This window comes from Lemur catta, chromosome 7, assembly GCF_020740605.2.
Source record: "Lemur catta isolate mLemCat1 chromosome 7, mLemCat1.pri, whole genome shotgun sequence".
Lineage (NCBI taxonomy): Eukaryota > Metazoa > Chordata > Mammalia > Primates > Lemuridae > Lemur > Lemur catta.
This window is the reverse complement of record NC_059134.1, coordinates 93,379,001-93,394,889: the sequence shown is the minus strand read 5'-3', so window position 1 is coordinate 93,394,889 and position 15,889 is coordinate 93,379,001. Positions and strand designations below refer to the sequence as shown.

General features: G+C 48.1%; 1 long non-coding RNA gene across 1 annotated transcript in view; it reads left to right on the top strand.

The window, feature by feature from the left end:
* LOC123642646 overlaps positions 1 to 15,083 on the top strand; it is a 35,604-nt gene extending 20,521 nt beyond the window's left edge. The window contains exon 3 of the long non-coding RNA XR_006736506.1: positions 14,877 to 15,083. This is a non-coding gene — a long non-coding RNA (uncharacterized LOC123642646). The remainder of the gene's footprint in view (positions 1 to 14,876) is intronic.
* The last annotated feature ends 806 nt before the right edge of the window (positions 15,084 to 15,889 follow it).

The window sequence follows — 15,889 nt, the reverse complement described above, 5'->3', positions numbered from 1 at the left end:
ATATGCTGTGTGTGTGTGTTTATGCATGTGTGCATACATATATGCATATAGATATTTCTCTTTTTTTTACTGAAAAGGAGATACAATTCTTTTGCATCTTTTTTTTCTCTTAATCTATTTTGGAGATCTTCCTTTATTAGTACCTAGAGAACTTCCTCATTCTTTTTTTTAAATAGCTATGTAGCCATCCATTGTATGAATGTACCATCATTTATTTACCTGTCCCCAAATGATGGCCATTTGGATTGTTTCTGGTTTTTTAGAGTAACAAACAATGCTGCAATGATAGACTTTTTCAAACACTGTGTATCCGTAGGATAAATTCTCAGAAGTGGGACTGCGGGTCAAAGAGAATGTGCATTTGTAATGTTGATAGATATTCTCAAATATATTGTGCTAATTTATCCTCCCGCCAGCAATATATGACCTTGCTGGTTTCTCTACAGTCTCTCAAACTGAGGGTATTATCCAACTTTTGAATTTTTCTAATCTGATAGATAATGGTTTCCAGTGTTTTTTTTTTTGACAAGGTCTTGCTCTGCTGTCTGGGCTGGAGTGCAGTTGGGTCACCACAGCTCACTGCAACCTTAAACTCCTGGGCTCAAGTGATCCTCCTTTCTCAGCCTCCTGAATAGCTGGGACTACAGGTGCACACCATGCCTGGCTAAATTTTTTTTGTTTCTTTTTTTGTTTTTGTAGAGACGGGGCAGAGACTATTTTACTCAGACTAGTGTCAAACTCCTGGGCTCAAGTGACCTTCCCACCTCGGCCTCCCAAAGTGCTAGGAAAACAGGCGTGGGCCACCACTCCTGGCCTCCAGTGTATTTTTAATTTGCATTTTATTGAGTAGGATTTAGCATCTTTTTTTAAATTTCAGAATATGACGGGGGTACAAACGGTTAGGTTATATATGTTGCCTTTGCACTGCCCGAGTTAGAGCTACAGTGTGCCCAAGATTTAGCCTCTTTTTAGATTTGCTAGAACAATTTATGTTTCCCTTTCTGTAGACTCTACTCATATTCTTTGACCTTCTTAAAATTGTTGGTTGGTCTTGTCTTATTGATTTCTGGAAGCTTTTTACATGTTAGGGAGATTGTGATGTGATTTGCAAGGGCAGTGGGGTCACATTTTGCATCCCCTGTGGGTAAGTTTATAGAAGTAGATTCTTCCACACTCCTCCAATCTTCTCATCCAAGCCCAGCCATCTTTTCAAAGAGCACTTATTGAGTACCTCTTGTGTACCAGGCTCATTGCTGCGGCACCTGAGACTAGAGGTGAATAGACAGAGCTCTCAGGCTGCTTGCAGTCCGGGGCAGGGGGCGGGGGGGGGGGGGTGGACAGATCCGTAATCAGACAGGTTGCAGTCCAGTGTGAGATGAACGTAGCTCAGGGATTTGCGATGAATGCTTCAGGAGCACTGAGAGGAAGCAATAGCCTCTGCCTGCAATGGCTCTGACATCTGTCTCCACCTGGGGCTGGCTTCGCCTGCCTCCACTCTCCCTTTGGGTTCAGCCCTCAGCCCTGATTGCAGAGGGACTCTGCTCCAGGAAGATAGCTCCCGCAGGATGTATTTCCAGAGCACTTACCACATGCTGAGCCTTCGAGTGCCCGTCCTGTCTACTCTGCCTCCCTGTGGCTTCCTTCCCCTGCTCTGGTCCTCACCATCTGATTCTACCTTGTCTTGTACTGCTTGCCACCTGTTTCTAATGTGCATTCCTCCCCTGCTCAGAGGACTGTCATCGCCTTGGGGGCAGGAAGGGAGACTTTCCTTTGGGTCCCTTCCCCTTGGTGCTTGGCAGCTGGTGACACTCAGCAAAGCCTTGCTGGATGATTGACTGGCTGATGTTAAGGAAGTCTGAAACCATGGCTCGCCTGAATTGGGGTGTGTGTGGTGCAGGTGAGACTGGCACAGCTTAGACACAGGCATGGACAGTGTGCCAAGCTGCAGCCCTGGCATCCGGGCCCAACCATGAAAGGGTTAAGCTTGCTGGAGTTTTGTGTATGAAATGGCACTAGAAAAAAAAATGTACAGACTAGCAATTGAGCCCTGTCTCATCCTGGTTCAAATGACATTGTCTGAGCTTCCCCAGCCTCGCCTCCTGCACTAATTACAGACCTTCCCTGGGGAGGAAGACTGGGGCCAGGAGGTCCTCATTACAGGCTCCCATGCTGGAGGGAGCAAACCCCAATGACCAAACCCTATGACCAAACAACTCTGGAGGAGAGGCCCAGGCGTTCCTCTCCTGAGCCTCCCTGATGCTGTCTGGCTGGGAAAGGGTTAAGAAGCAGGCATGGCAGGAGGGATTGGCCAATATTTAATAACGAGGAGGAGCCCAGACCCATACAAAGGTGCCCTCACCGGCCCCCAGGCCCAGGCCTGGGTCCCCTTCTCTCCTCTTACTCCCCAAGATGGCCGCTGCCAGGCTGTGTTGGGGCCTCCCCACTGTGGTCGCCTACCGGCTGCCTCTCCCTGTGGCCTGTGGAGACTGAGCCTTCTTTAATCTTCCATTTATCTTGAGGCCTCACCCCTCCAAGACTGGCTTTGATGTGGGGCCTTTTCCGGGGGGGAAATCACGGGTTTCTGAGGCCTGGTCTGGGCTCCGCCCACTGCCCCCAGCCCATGCGGGGCCCAGAGGTCTCCTGACGGGCAGGCAGGGCCAGACCCAGAGGGTGACCTTGGCAGACAGGGCAAAAATTTGGGGCCCTGCTCTTCAGGCAGACAGAGGGGCTGCTTCTCAGGCCCCAAAGTGAAGCAGAGGGCTCAGGAGTAAGAGCTTGGTTATCCCAAATTATTTTCACACCTGTCCCCCCAGTAAGATGATGAGCACCAAAATAACAACAACAACAATATGAACAATGACAATAATAATAGCAGCTACCATTATTATGTGCCAATTAAGCTTCAGGCACCAGACTAAGCATTTTCTATTTATAACATCATCTAATTGCCTTGAAGAAAAGTACAGTTGAGAGTGACAGGGCCACCATTTTGGACACTGTGGTCAGGGATGGCCTCTGCGAGGAGACAGAGACCTGAGAGGTAGGAGGGAGCCAGCCATGTGTCCCTCTGCAGAAAGTGAGTCCAGGACAGAGGAGAAGGGCAAAGGTTGGAGAATGGAGATACCTGTCTTGCTCCAGGCATGGCCAGGGACCAGTGTGGCTGAGGGTGGGCTGTGGGGTAGACAGGGGTAGGAAATGCGCTGGACATGGGAGCAGCATCTGCGTCTCATGTGGCCCTGCCAAGGAGTTTGGATTTTACTCTGAGTTGATGGGAGCGTATGGAGGGTTTGAGCATGAGACTGACTTGATCTACGTTATGTTTCGAAACTGAGACACTAAATGTCAGGTGCAGAAGTTAGCACCCAGCTCAGGCTCACAGGGTTAGTCAGTGGGGAAGTTGAGATTCAAGCACAGGTTCTGTCTGACTTGAGAAACTGTGCATTTGCCATCATGCAGTTGGCTCCCAAGAGGGGCAGGGATCGTGTCCCATTCGCCTTGGTATCCCGCGTGCCCAGGGGGGCCTGGCACAGACTACAGGCCCAGCAGATGCCTGGGGAGTGATGGATTCAGTGCTGGCACCTCCACTGACCAGGCAGTGGGGTTGGGCAAGTCACTTAGATCTCTCCGAGTCTGTTTGTTCATCTGAAAAGGGGGAAGAAAACAGTATCTGTCTAGTTTTTAGGGTCCTGCCTGGTGAGGATGAAAGGTTCTGTGCGTGTGTAATGTCCGAAAATGCTCTGCTCTCTGATATCTTTGGTCTTTACTCCCATGCGGGGCTCTTAACGTGACTGCTTACAGGGTCAGACATGTTCTTGTGACCGCCTGCCCTATCCCATGGGGAAAGGCACACTCGTGTCATCTGTCTTGTGTATGCATGTATGTGTGTCTCTTCACCTATGCTGACAGCACCTAGACTGCAGCTGTCTTGGCCTCCTGGCCTTTAGGGACTTGACCTCTAGGGTTTGGGGAGAGAGAATGGAGACATAGAAACAGTCCATTCAGGCTGCTATGAAAAAACGACCATGTGATGGATACCCCAATTACCCTGATTTGATTAATTCACATTGTATGCCTATATCAAAACATCACATGTGCCCTATAAAGATATACAACTATTACATACCCATGATAATTAAAAATTTAAAACATTAAAAAAAAAACTATGATATACTGGGTGGCTTACAAACAACAGAAACTTATTTCTCAGTTCTGGAGGCTGGAAGCCCAAGGTCAAGGTGCCAGCAGCAAGGTGTCTGGTGAAGACCTGCTTTCTGGTTTGTAGATGTTGGTCTTTTCATTATGTCCTCACATGGTGGAAGGGGCAAGGGGTCTCTCAGAGGCCTCGTTTATCAGGTCACTGATGCCATTCATGAGGGCTCCACTGCCATGACCTAATCACCTCCCAAAGGCACTGCCTCCTAATACTGTCACCTTGGGAGTAAGGATCTCAACATTGGAATTTGGAGGGAGAGACACAAACATTCAGACTATAGTCAGTGGCTTCCCCCTCTCCCCCACCCGGATTAAAGGTCCCTGGAATTCCCATAGCTCCTCTACTCCCTCTGTTCTAGCTAGTAGTAAAAGGTAGGGGCACTGTCTGTGTACCTGTCCTTCTATCCCACCTGGCTGTGGGCCCCTTGAGGCCCAGGACTGCTCCTTGTTCTTTGTACCCCAGAGGACAACACAATGTCTGGAGTGTGACTGGTGCTTACTTAGAAAATGATAGATGGATGAATGAATGGTCCATAGTCCCTTGAGTCAGAGTGGCTGGAGTTATGGGGCTTCTGGATTCTCCTTTTGCCAAGTCACTGCTCCTCTCTGGGCCTGTTTCCTCTTCTATAAATGGAGTTTTTGTCTTCATTCATTGATTTATTCATTGAGTCACAAACATCTCTTGTGAATGTGGTAGTACTGTGGTATGTTCTGGGGATACAGAAATTCGAGTTGGTGCTACCCTCAAGAAGCCAAAAGGGGTCACAGGCATGGATAACAATAATTGCAATGTAAAGCGATAAATGTCTTTATGGAAAGTACCAAAGTGGTGCAGAGGAGGGAGTGGTCTGCTCTGCACTTGCAGGCAGGACAGGAAGGTCTAACAGTATAGGGGATTTCACAGTACAGGAGGTTCTTGATGTGGTCTTGAGGGATAAGCAGGTGTTTCCTAGGTGAACAGAAGAGAAAGGGCCTTCAGGGTAAAGGGAAGTGCAAGACACAAATCCTGGAGGTACGGCAGAGCTTGGCACCGTGGGGACACTGCCAACCGTTGGGTACGGCTACAACTTATCAAGGCTGGGAGGGTGTAGTGAGATGTAGGGTGGAGAGAGTAGCCAAGGACTAGATTGTCGGGACCTTGTTGGCCACTCTAGGAAATTCTAAGAGTTATCTTGAAGGCAAATAGGAGCCATGATGGATTTTAAGAAGGAAAGTCATGTGATCAGGATTGCGTTTTACATAAACTACTCTGCTGTGGCATGGCCATAGATTGGAGGTGAGCAAGACTCTAATCAGCCAGTGAGTTCTGAGGCTGTTGCTGCTTTCCAGGCAGGATATGATGAGGTCCGAGCAAAAGTTGACAACGGCGAATAGTTATCCAGCACTTACTGTGTGCCAGCCAGGCTCTGTGTTGAACATGCAAATATTATTGCGTTTCATCCTCATAGCAACCCTGTGAGTAGGCACCATTATTTTTATCACCCCTGCATTATAGACGGGAGGATGGGGGCTCAGCCATGCAGCTAGCAAGTGGCAGAAGGAGGCCTTAAACCCATCCACCCTGACTTCAGCATCTATTGGCCTAACCACTGTAATGGTTAAGTAATGAAGGCAGTGGGTGGAGACAAGGCTGGTGTGCAGAGCAGGTTAGGAGGCGGGCACACCAGGACACCCAGAGACTGGAGTGAGGGGGAGGAGAAACCAACAGCTTCTCAGCCAGTGGATTCAACAGTGAACCCAGGCAAACCAGTAGGTTTTATAGCCCCTATACCTGTAGGTCTAGGATTCTGCGACAGTGTCCAAGGCAAGGAAGATGATTCTAGTGTATCACTGTTACTCTGACCATGGGCCTCCCCATGGGGCGATGACATGGGCCAGGCTCTATCAGAAGTCTCGACTGAAGCTGGAGTCATCACTGCCTATACCCTGCAGAAGTTCTGCGAAAAAGGGTCTCAACCCACAAATTCAGGCCCTGGGAGAACACTTTCGTGGTTTGCAGGGTCCATCCTTGGGCCCTGAGGCCTCCCACACCTGAGTGAGGCAGAGTCCCATGAAAGAGTGTGGCCTTTGGGCCAGAGCCGAGAAAATGGGATCTGCTTCTTATTAAGCGGTTTCCAACCAGCAGTGTGGAGTCTGTTTGTGCTTTCTCTCCTGGGCCATGGTTTGAGCTGCTGGCCTCCCCACTTACCCCTGTGGACTTTTCCAGACCCTGCAGCCGTCCGGGCCAGCTGTCATTGGGAGGTCCTTGGACCGTGTGCAGCACTGCTGAGTCACCTGCCGATTCACACCGTGGCCTCCACCTGGAGCTTTGCTTTGTCCTCCGCAGGTCAGGGTGTTGGTTTTCTTTTTTAATAAATAAAGCTAAACCTGACTCACAACTCAAGAGAGGCCACAGCTTGTTCAGAGCCAGCAGCATTACCATGGCAACCGTGCCATCCATGAGCACTCGAAAACATCATTATCAACAGCTACCCCGCATCTTCCTTCTCACCTCCCGGCAGCCTTGGGCCTCCGCAGCTCCCTGACCCGTGGGGGTCAGCTCAGGCCTGGGCTCCCCCAAAAGCAGGAAGTTGAAGGCAGGGGCCTGAGGTTCCCACTCACCCTCATCTTATGGGCCTGCCAGTTGCTCATCCTTCTGGAAGGAGCTGAGAAAATCTCTTTCGTGCTGGGGCAGGCACTAGAGGTAGACATTAAGCTGACATTTTGGAGCCCCCAAATCTGTGATTTCTGTCAGGAGGCTAAAAAATTGTGTGGTGGGTACAGCTGCAGAGATAATAAGGCCTAGAATTAAAATGCGTGTGAGGATGTTAATAATAGTAATACTGGTAATAATACCATTTACTGAATGCCTACTACTGTGAGTCAAGCAGTGTGTGAGGTTCTTTACATACCTTGTATCCAGTCCCTTGCTGTAATTACTTACCTAGAGGCAATTTTAATTAATAAATTAATTTTAGTTAATTTAATAATAATATCTGGCATTTATTGAGTGCCAGCCACTCTGCTAAGCTCTTTAACATTTAATTTCACATGGGAAGCACTATGATTATCCTCATTTTACAGATGAGGAAATTGAGGCTCATAGAGGTTAACTAATTCGCCTGAGGTCACTCAGTTACTGAAGGATGGAGCTGAGCTTTGGGTCCAGGTCTGTCTGAAGGTGTCCCCATTATTTTGCTGTAGCCTAAGGGTCAGTCAAGGTTCAAGCTGCATCCTGAGCAGATAAAGGCTCAGGTCTGCTGGTTTAGGAGACTCCCTCCAAGAGGCTTGACTGATATTTCTCCCCCAAAATGGTCCCTGATTATCAAGGTCATCTGGAGATACTGAAAGACTCCAGACCCACCAACACCTATTATGTCAGATTTTTGGGTGTGGGCCCCAGGATCCTGTATTTTAGGCAACTTTCCAGGTTGAACTCTAATGTTTGAGAATTTAAAGTTAACTGAGTCCCTCAAGAGCAGGGATCATGGCTCCTCTGAGATATCCTTAAGGGCCTGACACAGGCCGTGGCCCTGTGTAGGGTTTCAAAAGCATTTGTTGAGCCCTAATGAAGAATGAATGAGCACCATGGAGTCCCTAAGCCTTCCTGGGCCAGGCCATCCCTTGGCTCCTAAGAGCTTGTGGATTCCTCCTACTCACTTCCCACCATCCCCTGACACTCCTCCATTCACCCACCTGGGGTGGAACTGCCCACGGGCCCTGCCTACTCCTGTGGTTTCCCCTGCAATGGGAGCAGCAGGGTACACCTGTTGACAAAGAGCTCTATTTGTTAGCAGGAACAAACTCAGACCCTTAGCCAGCTTTCCAGGCAGATACTGCTCTGACTCCCCAATAAAATATTGTAGGTGGGCACCCACAGGGTAGAGCAGAAAGCTTGGAATCTCTTCCTCTGACAAGTTTTAAGCATAAAAGAGGCTTATGTATCAGAGCAAAATACCCAAATATCAAGTAATAAGATCTATAAGTGATATTACATACAGATTATGGAATATGAATCAGCCATTAAAAATTAAGAATTTCAAGGCTGGGCAGGGTGGCTCATGCCTGTACTCTTAGCACTTTGGGAGGCACTGGTGGGAGGATCACTTGAGGTGGAGTTCAAGACCAGCCCGGGTAGCATAGACCCCATCTCTACAGGAAAAAAAAAAACAAAACATTTAAAAACTAGCCAGGTGTGGTGGCATGTGCCTATAGTCCCAGTTACTTGGGAGGCTGAGGCAGGAGGAATGCTTGAGCCCAGGAGTTCAAGGCAGCAGTGAGCTATGACTGTAGCACTCCAGCCAGCCTGGGCAACAGAGCAAGACCCTGTCTCTAAAAAACAAATTTTTTTCAAAGAATATTTAATGATATGGGGAAATGTTCACCAAAAATAAGAGAAGAAAGCAGGATACAAAACTACATACACTGGAAAGATGTTTGTAATATGTGGCAGAGACGCCAGTTGTTTCCCAATATCTGTTCTCCCCTTTTGCCATAGTAACAGAACCCCTACTTAGATAAATATCCTATTTCCCAGTGGCTGTGGGACTAAGCTCTGGCTAGTGGGATATAAGCAGAAATGGTGTATGTGAATTTCAGGAAGTATTTGTCTTAGTCCATTCCTGCTGCTAGAGACTGGGTAATTTATAAACAGCAGACATTTATTGCTCACAGTTCTGGAGGCTGGGAAGTCCAAAATCAAGGCCCCAGCAGATTCAGTGTCTGGTGAAGGCTTGCTCTCTGCTTCCAAGATGGCGCCTTCTTGTTGCTTCCTCACATGGTGAGAGGGACAAGCAGCATCCTTGGAGAGAGAAGCTGCTCTCTCCTGTGCTTTCTGGATTGTGGACATGAGCAGCCATTTTGGGTCATGAGGTAGAAGCCATGTGCTAAGGACGGAGGGCATCAGGTTAGCAGGAATCAGGTCTGTGATATTCATGGAGCTGTGGTGCCAGCCTGGGCTGCTTAAGGCTGGAAGTCACTTACTAGAGAGAGAAATTAACATGCTTAAGCTACCGTTACTTTGGGTTTTCTGTCATTTGTAGCTGAAACAATCCTGATCAATATAAGATGTATTGTTAAGTGAACAAAAAAATGCAAGTTAAAAATAGTATGAACTGTTTGATTCCAATTTTATTTCAAAATGCATGTTTATATATATTTTCCTATGTATATAAAAAAGAAGACAGGAATGTTAAAAACTAAAATGTTAGCAGAGGTTATTTCAGGGTGGTAAGCTACAGAGATTTTACATGTTTTTTTGTTTGCTTATCTATATTTTCTAATTTTTCTATAACAAAACTACATTACTTTTTAAAATAAGAAACAATATATTTTTATTTATTTATAATTTTAAATTGAGATTCGGTCTTGCTATGTTGCCCAGTCTGGTCTCAAACTCCTGGGCTCAAGTGATCCTCCCCGCTCAGCCTCCCAAGTAGCTGGGACTACAAGCATGCACCACCATGCCCAGCTAAGAAAAAATAATAAAAGGTATTCATGATATTGTCCTAATGAGATCTATATGGATTCTAATAATTAAAAAAAAACACCTTACTCATGATTACATGGAAAAAACACTGAAAAGTATAGTAAAGTAAACAAAGGCATGAGAAACTGTTCAAAATACATTGTTAAGGGAAAAAAGGTTATTTAACAATATGATTCTGTTTCTTTTTCTTTTTGGTAAAAAAGAATGACATAACATAAACATGCTAGAGAAAGAACCAGAAGGAAATAAACCAATATATCAGTGGTCTGGTGCCGGAGGAGAGATTCTGGTGATTTTTATTTTCCCCTTTATACTTCTGGTATTTTCTTTTTTTTTTTTTTTTTGAGACAGAATCTCGCTTTGTTGCCTGGGCTAGAGTGAGTGCCGTGGCGTCAGCCTAGCTCACAGCAACCTCAAACTCCTGGGCTTAAACGATCCTACTGCCTCAGCCTCCCGAGTAGCTGGGACTACAGGCATGCGCCACCATGCCCGGCTAATTCTTTCTGTATACATATTTTAGTTGGCCAGATAATTTCTTTCTATTTTTAGTAGACATGGGGTCTCGCTCTTGCTCAGGTTGGTCTCGAACTCCTGAGTTCAAACAATCCACCCGCCTCGGCCTCCCAGAGTGCTAGGATTACAGGCGTGAGCCACCGCGCCCGGCCTATACTTTTGGTATTTTCTAATTTTTTTCCAGTAAACCTGTGCTAATCTTATTTACTTAAAAATGTTTTTATTTAGAGAAATTTTAACAATACAGAAAATATGTTCCAAAGAATAATAAAACACACACACGTACATCCCCACTGCCCCAAATGAAAATGATTAGTATTTTGTTATATTTAATTCCTGTCTTTATTTTTAAGAAATAAACAGTAACATAACAGTAAAGTCCTATTTATGTCTGTCTGTCCTGCTCATTAGAAATATTTAAATTAGAGAGACCTTGCCCTGTCTGGGATGGCCCAGCGTGAAGCTATGTGAGGTCAGGGAGACATGCTCAGGGCCTTTTAACTCCCTTCCACCTTCAGCCAGAGGTTTGGCTCTAAGTGACTATTTCCAGGACGGAGGTGGCCTGGGCGCAAGTGTGCCAGATTTGCCTGGCACTTCCCCTGGAACATACAGCAGCAGGCAGGGCTAGAAGAGGAGGGTCCCGGTGGAGCACTTCCCTCCTGAGGTCAGTTGATGCCCAACTAGTGTTTACAAAGAGGGTGGGGCCTGAGCCTCCCAGTTCTGTGGCCTTTGCTCTTGGGGGAGCTGGCCCACGGCAGGCCACAAGCAAAGGACGGAGAAACCGCTGTCTCCTGCAAAGCTCAGAGGCTGGCCCACAGCCTAGGAGGATTCTGGGAAATGAGGGCCCTGCAGCTAGGTGGTAAAGTGGTCAGTGGAGGTTACGGGATCTACAGGAAGAAGGAAACAAGGGAAGAGGTGGAAGCACTCACATTACTAGGCACCTACTGATGGGAAGGCGATATCGCCATTTTACAGATGAAACCAAGGGTCACTTGCCTAAGGCCTCACCACTCCTATGGGTCCAGGCTGAGAGTCACACAGACTCCTTATGCCACACCAGGCACTGTCCCATGGGGCTATTAGGAGGGAGCCATTCTGTATGCTCAGAGCCTGCAGCAAGGCTTGGGGTCATTTTCAGGTTGGTTTCCAGGAGGTGGTGGGATCTGGGGACAAGATGTGCTGAGGCAGCCTGTCCTCACTTGGCGCGAGTCCACAAGGCTGTCGGTCACCTTCTGGCTTGGAGGCTCAGAGGGGCTGGGACGTCTGAACTGATTTTGGAAGAGTTCCCTGCTGTCCTCTCTTCTTGAATTTGTGGGGAGCAAGGGTCTTAGGCTCACAGCCAGCTCCCCAGGACAATCTCCGAGCATCACGAACCCCTCCTGGGGAGACTGGCGGTTTCTAACAGACAAGGTTGGTTGGAATGCTGGCTCTGCCACATTCTGGCAATGTGACCTTAGGCAGATTCCTGAACCTCTCTGAGGCTCAAGGCTTTATAAAACGAGGCTGTTGTTGATGATGGTGATGCTAACACACACAATCTCTTCCAGTGGTGGGAGGGTTCCATGTGCAGAAAGCAACTGTGTGTTTCACACACAGCCAGGCATATGGTGCATGCTCAGGAGGAGCAGGTGATGCCGTGCGGCCCCTGTGCGTCTCCCTCCCAGCCTGTCTCAGGATTCTATCTTCACTCCACCCCCTTCACAGGTGCTGCTGCTCTCCGAAGGCCTCAAAGACAGGTTCCTCTAGTGCTGCCCATGCTAATACCATTGTCAACAATAACGACAATTGCTGCTCCCATTTACTGTTCACTGACTCTGTGCCAGGCATTGTGCCAAGTTTTTTTTTTATTATTATTATTATTTTTTTTAGAGATAGGGTCTCACTCTATTGCCCAGGCTGGAGTGAAATGGCACATTCATAACTCACTGTAACCTTGATCTCCTGGGCTCAAGGGATTCTCCAGCCTCAGCCTCCTAAATATCTGGGACTACAGGCATGCACCACCACACTTGACTAATTTAAAAAATTTTTTTTGTAGATACAAGGTCTCACTATGTTGCCCAGGCTGTTCTCAAACTCCTGGCCTCAAGAAATCCTCCCATCTTGGCCTCCCAAAGTGCTGGAATTACAGGTGTGAGCCACGTTGCCCAGCCAAGTTTCATCTCATTTCACCATCACAGCAATCCTGTGTGGGGGGTTGTTATTTTCCTTGTAATACAGATGAGGACACTGAAGTACACAGAGGTTAAGTGGCTTGCTGAGGTTACACAGGTAGGAAGTGGCCTAGCTGGGAATCTATTGAGGCTGGGAGGACATGAGTGACAGAATGAATCTTGATGGACAGGAAGATATTCTGCAGACCCAGATGTGCCAGGGCTCCTGGTCTGGGATCCAGTGGGGTCCTGCTGGTGGGTGGCTAAGTTCTGTTCATGGTCACCTAACCTGGCACCCGAGGGGCACCCTGGTGGCCAGGCCACAGGATGGGACTTCCGCTCACCCTCATGCTCAGGAGTTTCCTGCCACTTTGTTCAGTGAGTCACTGGCCCATCCACAGCCAGGGGTAGAAGATGGGGACCATGACTGTGTCCTTTCAGCTGGGATCAGGTAGGGTCCTGTCAGGAGACCAGAACCAGGTTCAGTGGAGGAAATGTTTGGAAATGCTGGAAGTTGCCTGGGGAGTGGGGAGGCAAACCAGAGATGAGCTGTGGCAGGGAACTACCACTTCTCCCAAGACCAGAAAAACAAAGGGAAGAGGTTGGTCCAAGGGCCCAGGAGCTGGGGCTGCCCAGCGGGAGCTGAAGCCACAAAGGGGACAGAGCCACAGCCAGAGATGCCACCCAAGTCAGGGCACTGGGAGAAATACTCAGACTTCGCTCTTTCTCCTGTCCCCTGTCTTCCTCCAGAACATTTCACTGGGTAAACCTCATCAGAAGCCATTTGGCAAGAAGGTCTTGGGTGTGTCATTTGCTCTCCTAGATATTGAGCAGAACAGAGAAAGGAATGGAATAGATGTGACAACAAACAAAACAAATGACCATGACGTAGACCTCTGCCAGGCTGCTTCCTGTCCTGTGGCCGCCCCTCACCTGCTGCAGGGCTGGGTAGGGGGTGGAACTGCTGATGCAGACGACCACATCCCCCTAATCGAGAGAACCTCTGTCCACTCTGGGCTGTGCCTCTCCTCCTGACCCAGCCCTGGTTGGCTTCGGTAGACTCTAACCAACAGAGCTGGCCACTTCCTCAGTACACTTGGCCCAGTTTGCCTGGTGGTCTCCACCTGCTTTGTCCTTCTCTCCAGTGACTGCGTTCCTCTCTGGTCTTAACTTCCCCCCCATAGGCACTGACCTTATGGGGCTGGGCCCTCACCATGCCCTTCCCACATGCCTGTTCAAGTTACAAGACCACAGAAGATGCCACTAAATTCTGAAGGTCTCCCACTAAGCACTCTGGTTAAGAACCCAGGCTGGAGTGGCTCTCAGACCTGAGGTCAAATCCAGCTCTGTCACTTACTAACTCTAGGCAAGAGATTTCATCTCTCTAAACCTCAATTTGTTTGCCTAAGAAAAAAAAAGAATAGCAATAATACATGGCAGCAGGGCTGCTGAAAAGATTAAATAAGCTACTGTAGGTAGGACACTGAGCAGGTGTCCAGTACACGGTAATTGTCCTGCAAATAGGGACTCTAAAAGGTGTGGGAAGGAAAGCTGGAGTCACTGCAGCCTCAGGAGAGAGTATCTCCGGACCCTCGAGGTTCTGGCTGGCCATGGCATCTGCTCTCTGGCCATCTTCCTTGAGATCTAATGCTCCCATATCCCAGTTGGCCGAGGAATGAGGCAATCCCTCCCCACCACACTTCTGCAGGCTGCACAAGTGAGCAGGAGGTGGAACCCCTGAGCCTGGAACTGGCATGCCCTCCATCTTGGTTCCTGCTAATGGCAGTCTGGACAGTTGAGCAATGGACACAGGGAACCTGGGTGTCTGGGTGCAGGAACTGACCAAGTGTCTGAGCACCACAGTGCTCCTGTCTGCCCATTTCTCAGCAGGGCTAGCCTCTGGTCTCATCTGGAAGGACAATAATGTGACAGTTAAGGGCTTTCTCGTTTATGCTTGGGACAAGAGTTCTAGTAGCCAACGGAAATATGTCTTGTGCTTAGCACAGAATCACAGACTTTTGGGACTTTAGTGCTTGAAATGACTTCCAACAGAACCCTGGACCGTTAGTGCTGGAAGGGGCCTCCTGTAGAGCCACAGGGACTTAGAGCAGGAGCCCAGAGGGGCCTCTCATGAGACTGTACATTGTTAGCACTAGAAGGGTCTTCAGTCTGAACAGCAGAATGATTCCTTCAGACAGAGCCCCAGGCAGAGCCACGGGACATTAGAGCCGGCAGGGAGCTGGGGGAGGTTTCTGCTGGAAGGTGTGCTAGTGTGGCTAGTTCAACCCCCTCATTTCATAGCTGAAGCCTCAGCTCCCTGTATAAGTAGCCAGTGGGTGGATCTGAGAAGAATTTTCTAGAGATGAGGTTCACATGGCTGCCTTAGGTGTTTAGGCTGGGGCTGAGGGAGCAAGAAAGGCTTATAGCCTATCTGTGAGGTAGTCAGTACAGGTACAAGAAGAAAAATAGCAATTGGGCATTCATTCCATGAATATTTATTGACACTTTCTGTGCTTTGGGTTTTGTGCTAGGAATAGCAGGGATTTGAAGAGGAGTGAAACATTGTAAGGTAAGAGGTGACAGAAAACCAACTTAAGCTGGCCTCAACAAAAACACACCTGTTGGTTCACCTCGCTGGAAGTCCAGAGGTAGATGGATGTTATGGACCGAATCGTGTCTCCCCCAAATTCACATGTTGAAGCCCTAACCCTCAGTGTGACTGCATTTGGAGATAGAGCCTTCACAGCAGTAATCAAAGTTAAATGAGGTCATAAGGGTGAGGTCCTAATTTGATAGGACTGGTGTTCTTGTAAGAAGAGGAAGAGACACCAGAGAGAGACCTCTCTCTCTCCAGGGACACACAGAGAAGAGGCCATGTGAGGACGCAGCGAGAAGGCAGCCATCTGCAAGCCAGGAAGAGGCCTCACCAGAAACTGACTCGGACGGCACCTGGATCTTGGACTTCCAGCCTCCAGAACTGTAAGAAAATACATTTGTGTTGTTTAAGCTGCCCAGGCTACGATATTTTGTTACGGCAGCCCAAGCGGACTAATATTGTGGGCTTCTGAATTTTTTAGTCCAGAAACTGATTCCATTTGCAATTCTGTGTGTAGCCCCATCCTTAGGCTGGTAGCAAAAGCACTGCCCTAGTTCCAGGCTCAGCAATGTCCAGAGGAAGAGAAAGAGAGGTTGTTCATGAAGCTGCCTCATAAAAACAAGAGTGGTCTTCCCTAGAAATCTTCATCAAACTTTCCTTGCATCTATTGGCCCTAACAAGGTCACATGCCCATTCCTGAACCAATTCCTGAGATTTGGGAAAGCTAGGCACTGGGTATTTTGTACAGTCTGGAAAAAGTTGCACAGAGACCCCAAATACTGAAGTGTAAGCAAAATAGAATTCATGTCTCTTTCATGTAAGAGTTCAGAGAAAAGCAGTCCAAGACTGATAGGAGTCCATCCTCCAAATGTAGTTTCCCTCTCTAGGCCCAAGGAGATTGCTTTAATTTCTATCATCTGCCAGTCAGAGAGAAGGGCAGATGGGTCA